This window comes from Chrysoperla carnea (genome assembly GCF_905475395.1).
Source record: "Chrysoperla carnea chromosome X unlocalized genomic scaffold, inChrCarn1.1 SUPER_X_unloc_116, whole genome shotgun sequence".
In the NCBI taxonomy this organism is placed as follows: domain Eukaryota; kingdom Metazoa; phylum Arthropoda; class Insecta; order Neuroptera; family Chrysopidae; genus Chrysoperla; species Chrysoperla carnea.
In genome coordinates, this window is record NW_025408063.1 from 2,184 (window position 1) to 13,704 (window position 11,521).

Below are 11,521 nucleotides of genomic sequence, written 5' to 3' on the forward strand. Positions count from 1 at the left end.
TCTTTAATTATTAAAAAAATAAATTGAAATTTAATTCAATCAAATTTTATAATAATTTTAAAAAAATTTTTCCTTTTAAAAAATATTTTGTGATGTTGTGATAATATGTATTAATACAAGTGCATCCTGATACTTTTATCTCTAGTAAAGGTATGAGTATCATGAACAGTTTTGTTATCTAATGATATTATTTTGATAATATTTTGTGTATATTCTTATAATATTTTGTCTAAATATCATCATAATACAATATTATTTTGATAATATTTTATGAATATTCTTATAATATGTTACCTAAATGTCATCATAATATGATGAATTATTTCCATAATAACATATAAAAAAAGAAAAAAAAAAAAAGAATCATTAATTTATAATTATTTAAATTGATTCTTTAAAAAAATATTATAATATATTATTTATAAAAATAATTTTTACTCTTATTTTAAATAAATTTGTGGCCTTTTATTAAAAGGCCTATGATCGATGTATTATTATTATAAAAATTAATGCAATGTTTTTAATTTATGCTTTCTTTTCAGTTTTCTTTGGTAATAACACTGCTTGAATGTTTGGTAATACACCACCTTGAGCAATTGTTACACCAGATAATAATTTATTTAATTCTTCATCATTACGAATTGCCAATTGTAAATGACGTGGAATGATACGTGTTTTTTTGTTATCACGGGCAGCATTACCAGCTAACTCGAGAACTTCTGCAGCCAAATATTCCATAACAGCAGCCAAATATACTGGGGCACCAGCACCTACTCGTTCAGCATAATTTCCTTTTCGTAATAATCTGTGAATTCTTCCAACAGGAAATTGTAATCCTGCTCGGCTTGATCTTGACTTTGCCTTTCCCTTTACTTTACCACCTTTACCCCGTCCAGACATAGCGAATAAATTTATTTAATTAATATTTTTTTTTGTAAATATAATCACACAGATGTGTACGTTACGGGGATTGTAACATAAATGTTTAAAATGTTATTTGGGTATTTTAATTTATAATATTTATAAAATATAAAACTTTAAAAATAAACCAATCACCTTATAGTATTATTTTTAGCCAATCAGAGAGTAGTATTCATTTTTATTGTTATATCCATCTTCGCGTATATAATACGCTAGTTGTATACACGACACGCTCATACATATACTGACTGGTGTTCTGTAACTATCTGTGTATATTAATTGTTTGTAACAATGCCACCAAAAACAAGTGGAAAAGCAGCAAAAAAAGCTGGCAAAGCTCAAAAAAATATATCAAAGAGTGATAAGAAAAAGAAGAGGAAGCGCAAGGAATCATATGCAATTTACATTTACAAAGTATTAAAACAAGTGCATCCTGATACTGGTATCTCTAGTAAAGCTATGAGTATCATGAACAGTTTTGTTAATGATATTTTTGAACGTATTGCTGCTGAAGCATCACGTTTAGCACATTATAATAAACGTTCAACAATCACAAGTCGGGAAATTCAAACCGCAGTTCGATTATTATTACCTGGTGAATTGGCAAAGCACGCTGTTAGTGAAGGTACTAAAGCTGTTACAAAATATACAAGTTCAAAATAAATAAATCGAAAATATTATTTAATTGATAACATAAAAATACATCAACATATAAAAACGGCTCTCTTTTTAAGAGAGCCATCAAATTTTTTAAATAAGAGTAAATTATTTTTATATATACAAAAAAATAAAATAAACAATTATTAATATCATATTTAATATAAAATTTTATATATTAATAGCTTGAATATATCTATTATTAGTATATCAATATTATTAATTTTAAATATAATAAAGGATATCGCGGAATATATATCGTAAATCAGTGTAATGCAAATGCATTACATTACCTTTATTATTTTCATTTTACATTTACTACTTGTTTATGTACGCTTATAATTATTAGAAAAATATTTTTAATAATTTTAAAAAATAAATGAAATAATAAAAATTTAATAATAAATTATTTATTGAAAGTATAAAAAATGGTATAGCAAAATCTTTATTTTCTTTGATTAAGGCGAAATGTTTTATTAGTTATAAATTCGATAATCTCCTATCGATACTTGTTACTCTTAACTTGTATATATAAAAAATATAATAGTATATTAATTTATAATAAAATTTTTTCAAAAATTCAATAAGTTATTGTAAAATAAAATAGATAATATACAAATTATAATTTATTATTGCAGATATATTACAATAAAAAAAAAAAAAATAAATAAAAATATTTGGTAATGTATGTTATAAACAAAATAATTTGTTGTAAACAAATTATATAATATGTTATATTTATTAACAAATTTATTTACTCTTATATAAATAAAATTAGTGGCTTCCCAAAAAGGAAAGCCTGTTTAAATTTATCGGATGTATTAAATATTCTTTAATAAATTTACTAAATATTTTAAGTAAATTATTATATTTTCTTAACCTCCAAAACCATACAAAGTACGACCTTGTCGTTTTAATGCATATACAACATCCATAGCTGTAACTGTTTTACGTTTTGCGTGTTCAGTATATGTAACAGCATCCCGAATAACATTTTCAAGGAATACTTTAAGTACACCACGTGTTTCTTCATAAATTAAACCAGAGATACGTTTTACTCCACCTCGTCGTGCTAAACGACGAATTGCAGGTTTTGTAATACCTTGGATATTATCACGCAAAACTTTTCTATGACGTTTTGCACCCCCTTTTCCAAGACCCTTTCCACCTTTTCCTCTGCCAGTCATTTTAATAAAAAATTATTTACAATATTTTAACGAACGGATAACACGTGTGTTAACCTCACAAGTATTGTAATGTATGTGAGCGCCGGTACAATTGTGCCTTTTTATATAAAGCATTAAAGATTTTTTAAGCCACGCCTATACAATTTGATTAGTCCATACTCTGATAGCTATCCAATAGGATATGACAACAAAAATTTTGAAATTTCATATAAATATAAATACAACACATTTATTTCGCATTTAAACATTTGACTTTGTAGTATCAAATTGTCGAATATAATTTTTAAAATTGTGTGTTTTTTTGTAAAAACATTATTATTTGAAAATGGCTAGAACCAAGCAAACTGCACGTAAATCAACTGGTGGTAAAGCACCAAGAAAACAATTAGCAACGAAAGCTGCACGTAAAAGTGCACCAGCAACTGGTGGAGTAAAAAAACCACACAGATATCGTCCTGGTACAGTAGCTTTACGAGAAATTCGTCGTTATCAAAAAAGTACTGAATTGTTAATTCGTAAATTACCATTCCAACGTTTAGTACGTGAAATTGCACAAGATTTTAAAACCGATTTACGTTTCCAAAGTTCAGCTGTTATGGCATTACAAGAAGCTAGTGAAGCCTATTTAGTAGGTTTATTTGAAGATACCAATTTATGCGCAATTCATGCAAAGCGTGTTACAATTATGCCTAAGGATATACAATTGGCAAGACGTATTCGTGGAGAACGTGCATAAGCGTTTTAAATGACAATTTAAAAAAAAAAAAAACAAATAAGAAATATTTTCGGTCCTATATATAGGACCAACATATATTATTAAATAAGAGTATATTATTTTTATTAAAAAATATATATTATATATATATATATATAAATTATTGAAATAAAATTAAACATTATTAAAATTTTGTTATAATTATAAGCGATTGCTATTTCTAAAAATAAATAAATTTCATAAAATTTATATTATTTTATATTCATTTGAAATATTAAAAAAACTTCTCGCTTTAAAGTAACCATGATATGAGTTATAAATGCAATAAAATTTTATACAAAAAATAATATTTATTTGTTGACGAATAATATAAAAGGTTTACATTTCTAAATAACATATATTTATATATGGTGTGTAAAAAAAAAGAAAAGAAGAAAAATAATTTATATTTTTAATATAAAAAGGCAACCGCACACAGTGTTCCCAAGCGGTCACCCATCCAAGTACTGACTGTGCCCAATGTTGCTTAACTTCGGTGATCGGACGAGAACCGGTGTTTTCAACGTGGTATGGCTGTTGCCAGTAATAAATGAAAATTTTTACAAATATATATTTTTCATAAATATCATTAATATTAAAGTATATTATTAAAATTTTCAATGAAGTAATCAATTTAAATATATACTTATTTATTATACCATATATTTTAAATAAAAATGCAACCGCACACAGTATTCTCAAGTGGCCACCCATCCGTGGTACTGACTGTGGCAAATGTTTCTTAACTATTATTTTATAAAATATTTATACAAAAAATAATTTACTCTTATCAAATATTAATTTGTGGCCTGTATTAAGGCCTATGTTATTTTCATTTTTTAGCAAAAATAATGAAATATTTCAATATATTATTAAAGTAACAGATCATTTCTTTTTTGGTGCTGCTTTTTTAATTTTTGTAGGAGATGATTTGGCAACAGAAGCTTTCTTAGCTTTTGGTGCTTTCGGTTTACGAGCAGGGCTACTTTTGGCAGCGGATTTTGTACTTTTTGCTGGTTTTGCTTTAACTGGTGCTTTTTTTGATGCCGCTGATGATTTTGCAGTAACTTTTTTAGCAGCAGTTGATGATGATGGAGTCGCTTTTTTTGCTTTAGGCTTTTTGGCTGCCAATGATGTAGTTGTGGCTTTCTTTTCTTTTGGTGCCCGTTTACTTTTAGCACTCTTTGCTGAACCTTTTGCTCCACTTTCTTTTTTGGATACTTTTGATTTAGCTGAAGAATTAGATGAAGCGGAAGCAGCCAATTTGAATGAACCAGATGCACCTTTACCTTTAGTTTGTACCAAGGCTCCCTCAGTTACAGCAGCTTTTAAATATTTTTTAATAAATGGTGAAATTTTATCAGAATCCACTTTATAATTTGCAGCTAAATATTTTTTAATTGCTTGTAATGATGAACCACCACGTTCTTTTAAATTTTTAATTGCGTTAACAACCATTTCTGATGTACGTGGATGTGTTGGTTTTGAATGTTGTTTTGTACGTTTAGCACCAGAAGCTGTTGCTTTTTTTGTTGGTGTTGTAGAAGCAGCAGTAACCGCAGTTGCTGCAACAGCTGTAGAATTTTCTTCGGCCATATTTTTTTACTTTATAAAAATAATGTATTTATTATAAATATTTAAATGATAAAATATAATAATTCTATCAAATAAAAAATAAAGGTTTTCAATTATATCATTATTCACAATAATATAAGTCCCTATGTAAGTCAAAGTACCATGTAGAAAACACATAAAAATTAAATAGTATTTCTAATTTACTGTCGTAGTAAACATGATTTATTTTTTCAATTTCTATAATATATAAAATAATAAATTATAAATTTAATAATAATATTTATTTTATAAATTAAAATATATTTAATTTTTTTATTAACAATTATTAATAAACATAGTTTAATATTAATTATTTCAATCATACAAAACAATAATATTTTTAAGGTAAACTTAAAAAGTATATATTTTTATTTTTTATTTAATATCGATTTATTATAAATTATTAGTATATAAATAATTAAAAAATTTAATATATAAATATATATATTATAGTATAAGATTTCATTTTTAGAAAAACTTTTTTTGTCAATAATGAAAACGTATTATTATGAAATGTGTTAATCGAACATTGACAAAATATATTTCATTAGAAAATACTTTTATTTATGCATTAATATCAATAATTAACTATTAAATTAATTTTTTCATAATTATATAAAGAAATTTTATACTGATATAAGTATTTATATATTATAATATTTATTTTAAATATAAAAAAATTTATGACAAAATATATTATTAGAGTATTTGTTGAGATTAATATAAGATTATTTTAAATAAGAATTAATTTATATAATTATTAAAATATTATTAATTTTATGTTATGTAATTTTAATAAAAATAAATAATAATAATAATAAATATACAAATTTTTTAACAATTTAAATTTTATATGATCTAAATAATTTTGTTAAGTACGATATGAGAAATCATTGTAAGCTTCGTTAAGAAACTTTGTAATATAAAATAATAATAATAATATTAAATATATAAATAAATAAAATAAATTTGATATATATTTTTAGTTCATTCTGTGTATAAATCAAAGGATACCGAATAATTGGTAACGGATGCGATATATTATAGTATCGAGTATTAAAACATAATATATAAATTTATCTTGTTATTCAAATTTTTTGTTACTTAACTTATGTATTTAGAAAATTTATAATATTATTTATATAATTGACATAAAATCTTATAAATTGAAATTTTATTAATATGTATCAAAAGAAGAGAGTAACGTATTGATATAATATCAAAGGATACTGATTATTTAAATAACGAATACGTCATATATTGTTTGTGTAACGAAGTTCACTTGGCCATCTAGTTTAAAATAACATTTTCAATAGAAAGTTTATATGCTTTGTTTTTTTTTTTTCTTTAATTATTAAAAAAATAAATTGAAATTTAATTCAATCAAATTTTATAATAATTTTAAAAAAATTTTTCCTTTTAAAAAATATTTTGTGATGTTGTGATAATATGTATTAATACAAGTGCATCCTGATACTTTTATCTCTAGTAAAGGTATGAGTATCATGAACAGTTTTGTTATCTAATGATATTATTTTGATAATATTTTGTGTATATTCTTATAATATTTTGTCTAAATATCATCATAATACAATATTATTTTGATAATATTTTATGAATATTCTTATAATATGTTACCTAAATGTCATCATAATATGATGAATTATTTCCATAATAACATATAAAAAAAGAAAAAAAAAAAAAGAATCATTAATTTATAATTATTTAAATTGATTCTTTAAAAAAATATTATAATATATTATTTATAAAAATAATTTTTACTCTTATTTTAAATAAATTTGTGGCCTTTTATTAAAAGGCCTATGATCGATGTATTATTATTATAAAAATTAATGCAATGTTTTTAATTTATGCTTTCTTTTCAGTTTTCTTTGGTAATAACACTGCTTGAATGTTTGGTAATACACCACCTTGAGCAATTGTTACACCAGATAATAATTTATTTAATTCTTCATCATTACGAATTGCCAATTGTAAATGACGTGGAATGATACGTGTTTTTTTGTTATCACGGGCAGCATTACCAGCTAACTCGAGAACTTCTGCAGCCAAATATTCCATAACAGCAGCCAAATATACTGGGGCACCAGCACCTACTCGTTCAGCATAATTTCCTTTTCGTAATAATCTGTGAATTCTTCCAACAGGAAATTGTAATCCTGCTCGGCTTGATCTTGACTTTGCCTTTCCCTTTACTTTACCACCTTTACCTCGTCCAGACATAGCGAATAAATTTATTTAATTAATATTTTTTTTTGTAAATATAATCACACAGATGTGTACGTTACGGGGATTGTAACATAAATGTTTAAAATGTTATTTGGGTATTTTAATTTATAATATTTATAAAATATAAAACTTTAAAAATAAACCAATCACCTTATAGTATTATTTTTAGCCAATCAGAGAGTAGTATTCATTTTTATTGTTATATCCATCTTCGCGTATATAATACGCTAGTTGTATACACGACACGCTCATACATATACTGACTGGTGTTCTGTAACTATCTGTGTATATTAATTGTTTGTAACAATGCCACCAAAAACAAGTGGAAAAGCAGCAAAAAAAGCTGGCAAAGCTCAAAAAAATATATCAAAGAGTGATAAGAAAAAGAAGAGGAAGCGCAAGGAATCATATGCAATTTACATTTACAAAGTATTAAAACAAGTGCATCCTGATACTGGTATCTCTAGTAAAGCTATGAGTATCATGAACAGTTTTGTTAATGATATTTTTGAACGTATTGCTGCTGAAGCATCACGTTTAGCACATTATAATAAACGTTCAACAATCACAAGTCGGGAAATTCAAACCGCAGTTCGATTATTATTACCTGGTGAATTGGCAAAGCACGCTGTTAGTGAAGGTACTAAAGCTGTTACAAAATATACAAGTTCAAAATAAATAAATCGAAAATATTATTTAATTGATAACATAAAAATACATCAACATATAAAAAACGGCTCTCTTTTTAAGAGAGCCATCAAATTTTTTAAATAAGAGTAAATTATTTTTATATATACAAAAAAATAAAATAAACAATTATTAATATCATATTTAATATAAAATTTTATATATTAATAGCTTGAATATATCTATTATTAGTATATCAATATTATTAATTTTAAATATAATAAAGGATATCGCGGAATATATATCGTAAATCAGTGTAATGCAAATGCATTACATTACCTTTATTATTTTCATTTTACATTTACTACTTGTTTATGTACGCTTATAATTATTAGAAAAATATTTTTAATAATTTTAAAAAATAAATGAAATAATAAAAATTTAATAATAAATTATTTATTGAAAGTATAAAAAATGGTATAGCAAAATCTTTATTTTCTTTGATTAAGGCGAAATGTTTTATTAGTTATAAATTCGATAATCTCCTATCGATACTTGTTACTCTTAACTTGTATATATAAAAAATATAATAGTATATTAATTTATAATAAAATTTTTTCAAAAATTCAATAAGTTATTGTAAAATAAAATAGATAATATACAAATTATAATTTATTATTGCAGATATATTACAATAAAAAAAAAAAAAATAAATAAAAATATTTGGTAATGTATGTTATAAACAAAATAATTTGTTGTAAACAAATTATATAATATGTTATATTTATTAACAAATTTATTTACTCTTATATAAATAAAATTAGTGGCTTCCCAAAAAGGAAAGCCTGTTTAAATTTATCGGATGTATTAAATATTCTTTAATAAATTTACTAAATATTTTAAGTAATATTATTATATTTTCTTAACCTCCAAAACCATACAAAGTACGACCTTGTCGTTTTAATGCATATACAACATCCATAGCTGTAACTGTTTTACGTTTTGCGTGTTCAGTATATGTAACAGCATCCCGAATAACATTTTCAAGGAATACTTTAAGTACACCACGTGTTTCTTCATAAATTAAACCAGAGATACGTTTTACTCCACCTCGTCGTGCTAAACGACGAATTGCAGGTTTTGTAATACCTTGGATATTATCACGCAAAACTTTTCTATGACGTTTTGCACCCCCTTTTCCAAGACCCTTTCCACCTTTTCCTCTGCCAGTCATTTTAATAAAAAATTATTTACAATATTTTAACGAACGGATAACACGTGTGTTAACCTCACAAGTATTGTAATGTATGTGAGCGCCGGTACAATTGTGCCTTTTTATATAAAGCATTAAAGATTTTTTAAGCCACGCCTATACAATTTGATTAGTCCATACTCTGATAGCTATCCAATAGGATATGACAACAAAAATTTTGAAATTTCATATAAATATAAATACAACACATTTATTTCGCATTTAAACATTTGACTTTGTAGTATCAAATTGTCGAATATAATTTTTAAAATTGTGTGTTTTTTTGTAAAAACATTATTATTTGAAAATGGCTAGAACCAAGCAAACTGCACGTAAATCAACTGGTGGTAAAGCACCAAGAAAACAATTAGCAACGAAAGCTGCACGTAAAAGTGCACCAGCAACTGGTGGAGTAAAAAAACCACACAGATATCGTCCTGGTACAGTAGCTTTACGAGAAATTCGTCGTTATCAAAAAAGTACTGAATTGTTAATTCGTAAATTACCATTCCAACGTTTAGTACGTGAAATTGCACAAGATTTTAAAACCGATTTACGTTTCCAAAGTTCAGCTGTTATGGCATTACAAGAAGCTAGTGAAGCCTATTTAGTAGGTTTATTTGAAGATACCAATTTATGCGCAATTCATGCAAAGCGTGTTACAATTATGCCTAAGGATATACAATTGGCAAGACGTATTCGTGGAGAACGTGCATAAGCGTTTTAAATGACAATTTAAAAAAAAAAAAAACAAATAAGAAATATATGTTGGTCCTATATATAGGACCAACATATATTATTAAATAAGAGTATATTATTTTTATTAAAAAATATATATATATATATATATATATAAATTATTGAAATAAAATTAAACATTATTAAAATTTTGTTATAATTATAAGCGATTGCTATTTCTAAAAATAAATAAATTTCATAAAATTTATATTATTTTATATTCATTTGAAATATTAAAAAAACTTCTCGCTTTAAAGTAACCATGATATGAGTTATAAATGCAATAAAATTTTATACAAAAAATAATATTTATTTGTTGACGAATAATATAAAAGGTTTACATTTCTAAATAACATATATTTATATATGGTGTGTAAAAAAAAAGAAAAGAAGAAAAATAATTTATATTTTTAATATAAAAAGGCAACCGCACACAGTGTTCCCAAGCGGTCACCCATCCAAGTACTGACTGTGCCCAATGTTGCTTAACTTCGGTGATCGGACGAGAACCGGTGTTTTCAACGTGGTATGGCTGTTGCCAGTAATAAATGAAAATTTTTACAAATATATATTTTTCATAAATATCATTAATATTAAAGTATATTATTAAAATTTTCAATGAAGTAATCAATTTAAATATATACTTATTTATTATACCATATATTTTAAATAAAAATGCAACCGCACACAGTATTCTCAAGTGGCCACCCATCCGTGGTACTGACTGTGGCAAATGTTTCTTAACTATTATTTTATAAAATATTTATACAAAAAATAATTTACTCTTATCAAATATTAATTTGTGGCCTGTATTAAGGCCTATGTTATTTTCATTTTTTAGCAAAAATAATGAAATATTTCAATATATTATTAAAGTAACAGATCATTTCTTTTTTGGTGCTGCTTTTTTAATTTTTGTAGGAGATGATTTGGCAACAGAAGCTTTCTTAGCTTTTGGTGCTTTCGGTTTACGAGCAGGGCTACTTTTGGCAGCGGATTTTGTACTTTTTGCTGGTTTTGCTTTAACTGGTGCTTTTTTTGATGCCGCTGATGATTTTGCAGTAACTTTTTTAGCAGCAGTTGATGATGATGGAGTCGCTTTTTTTGCTTTAGGCTTTTTGGCTGCCAATGATGTAGTTGTGGCTTTCTTTTCTTTTGGTGCCCGTTTACTTTTAGCACTCTTTGCTGAACCTTTTGCTCCACTTTCTTTTTTGGATACTTTTGATTTAGCTGAAGAATTAGATGAAGCGGAAGCAGCCAATTTGAATGAACCAGATGCACCTTTACCTTTAGTTTGTACCAAGGCTCCCTCAGTTACAGCAGCTTTTAAATATTTTTTAATAAATGGTGAAATTTTATCAGAATCCACTTTATAATTTGCAGCTAAATATTTTTTAATTGCTTGTAATGATGAACCACCACGTTCTTTTAAATTTTTAATTGCGTTAACAACCATTTCTGATGTACGTGGATGTGTTGGTTTTGAATGTTGTTTTGTACGTTTAGCACCAGAAGCTGTTG

At 25.2% G+C, this 11,521-nt stretch overlaps 2 non-coding genes across 2 annotated transcripts; both read right to left on the reverse strand.

Moving 5' to 3' along the window:
* Positions 1-3,942: 3,942 nt before the first annotated feature.
* Positions 3,943-4,061, reverse strand: LOC123303654. The gene has a single exon (XR_006535755.1). It is a non-coding gene; the product is annotated as a 5S ribosomal RNA (ribosomal RNA).
* A 6,360-nt stretch (positions 4,062-10,421) lies between these two features.
* Positions 10,422-10,540, reverse strand: LOC123303655. Its single transcript, XR_006535756.1, has one exon. It is a non-coding gene; the product is annotated as a 5S ribosomal RNA (ribosomal RNA).
* Between the last annotated feature and the right edge of the window lie 981 nt (positions 10,541-11,521).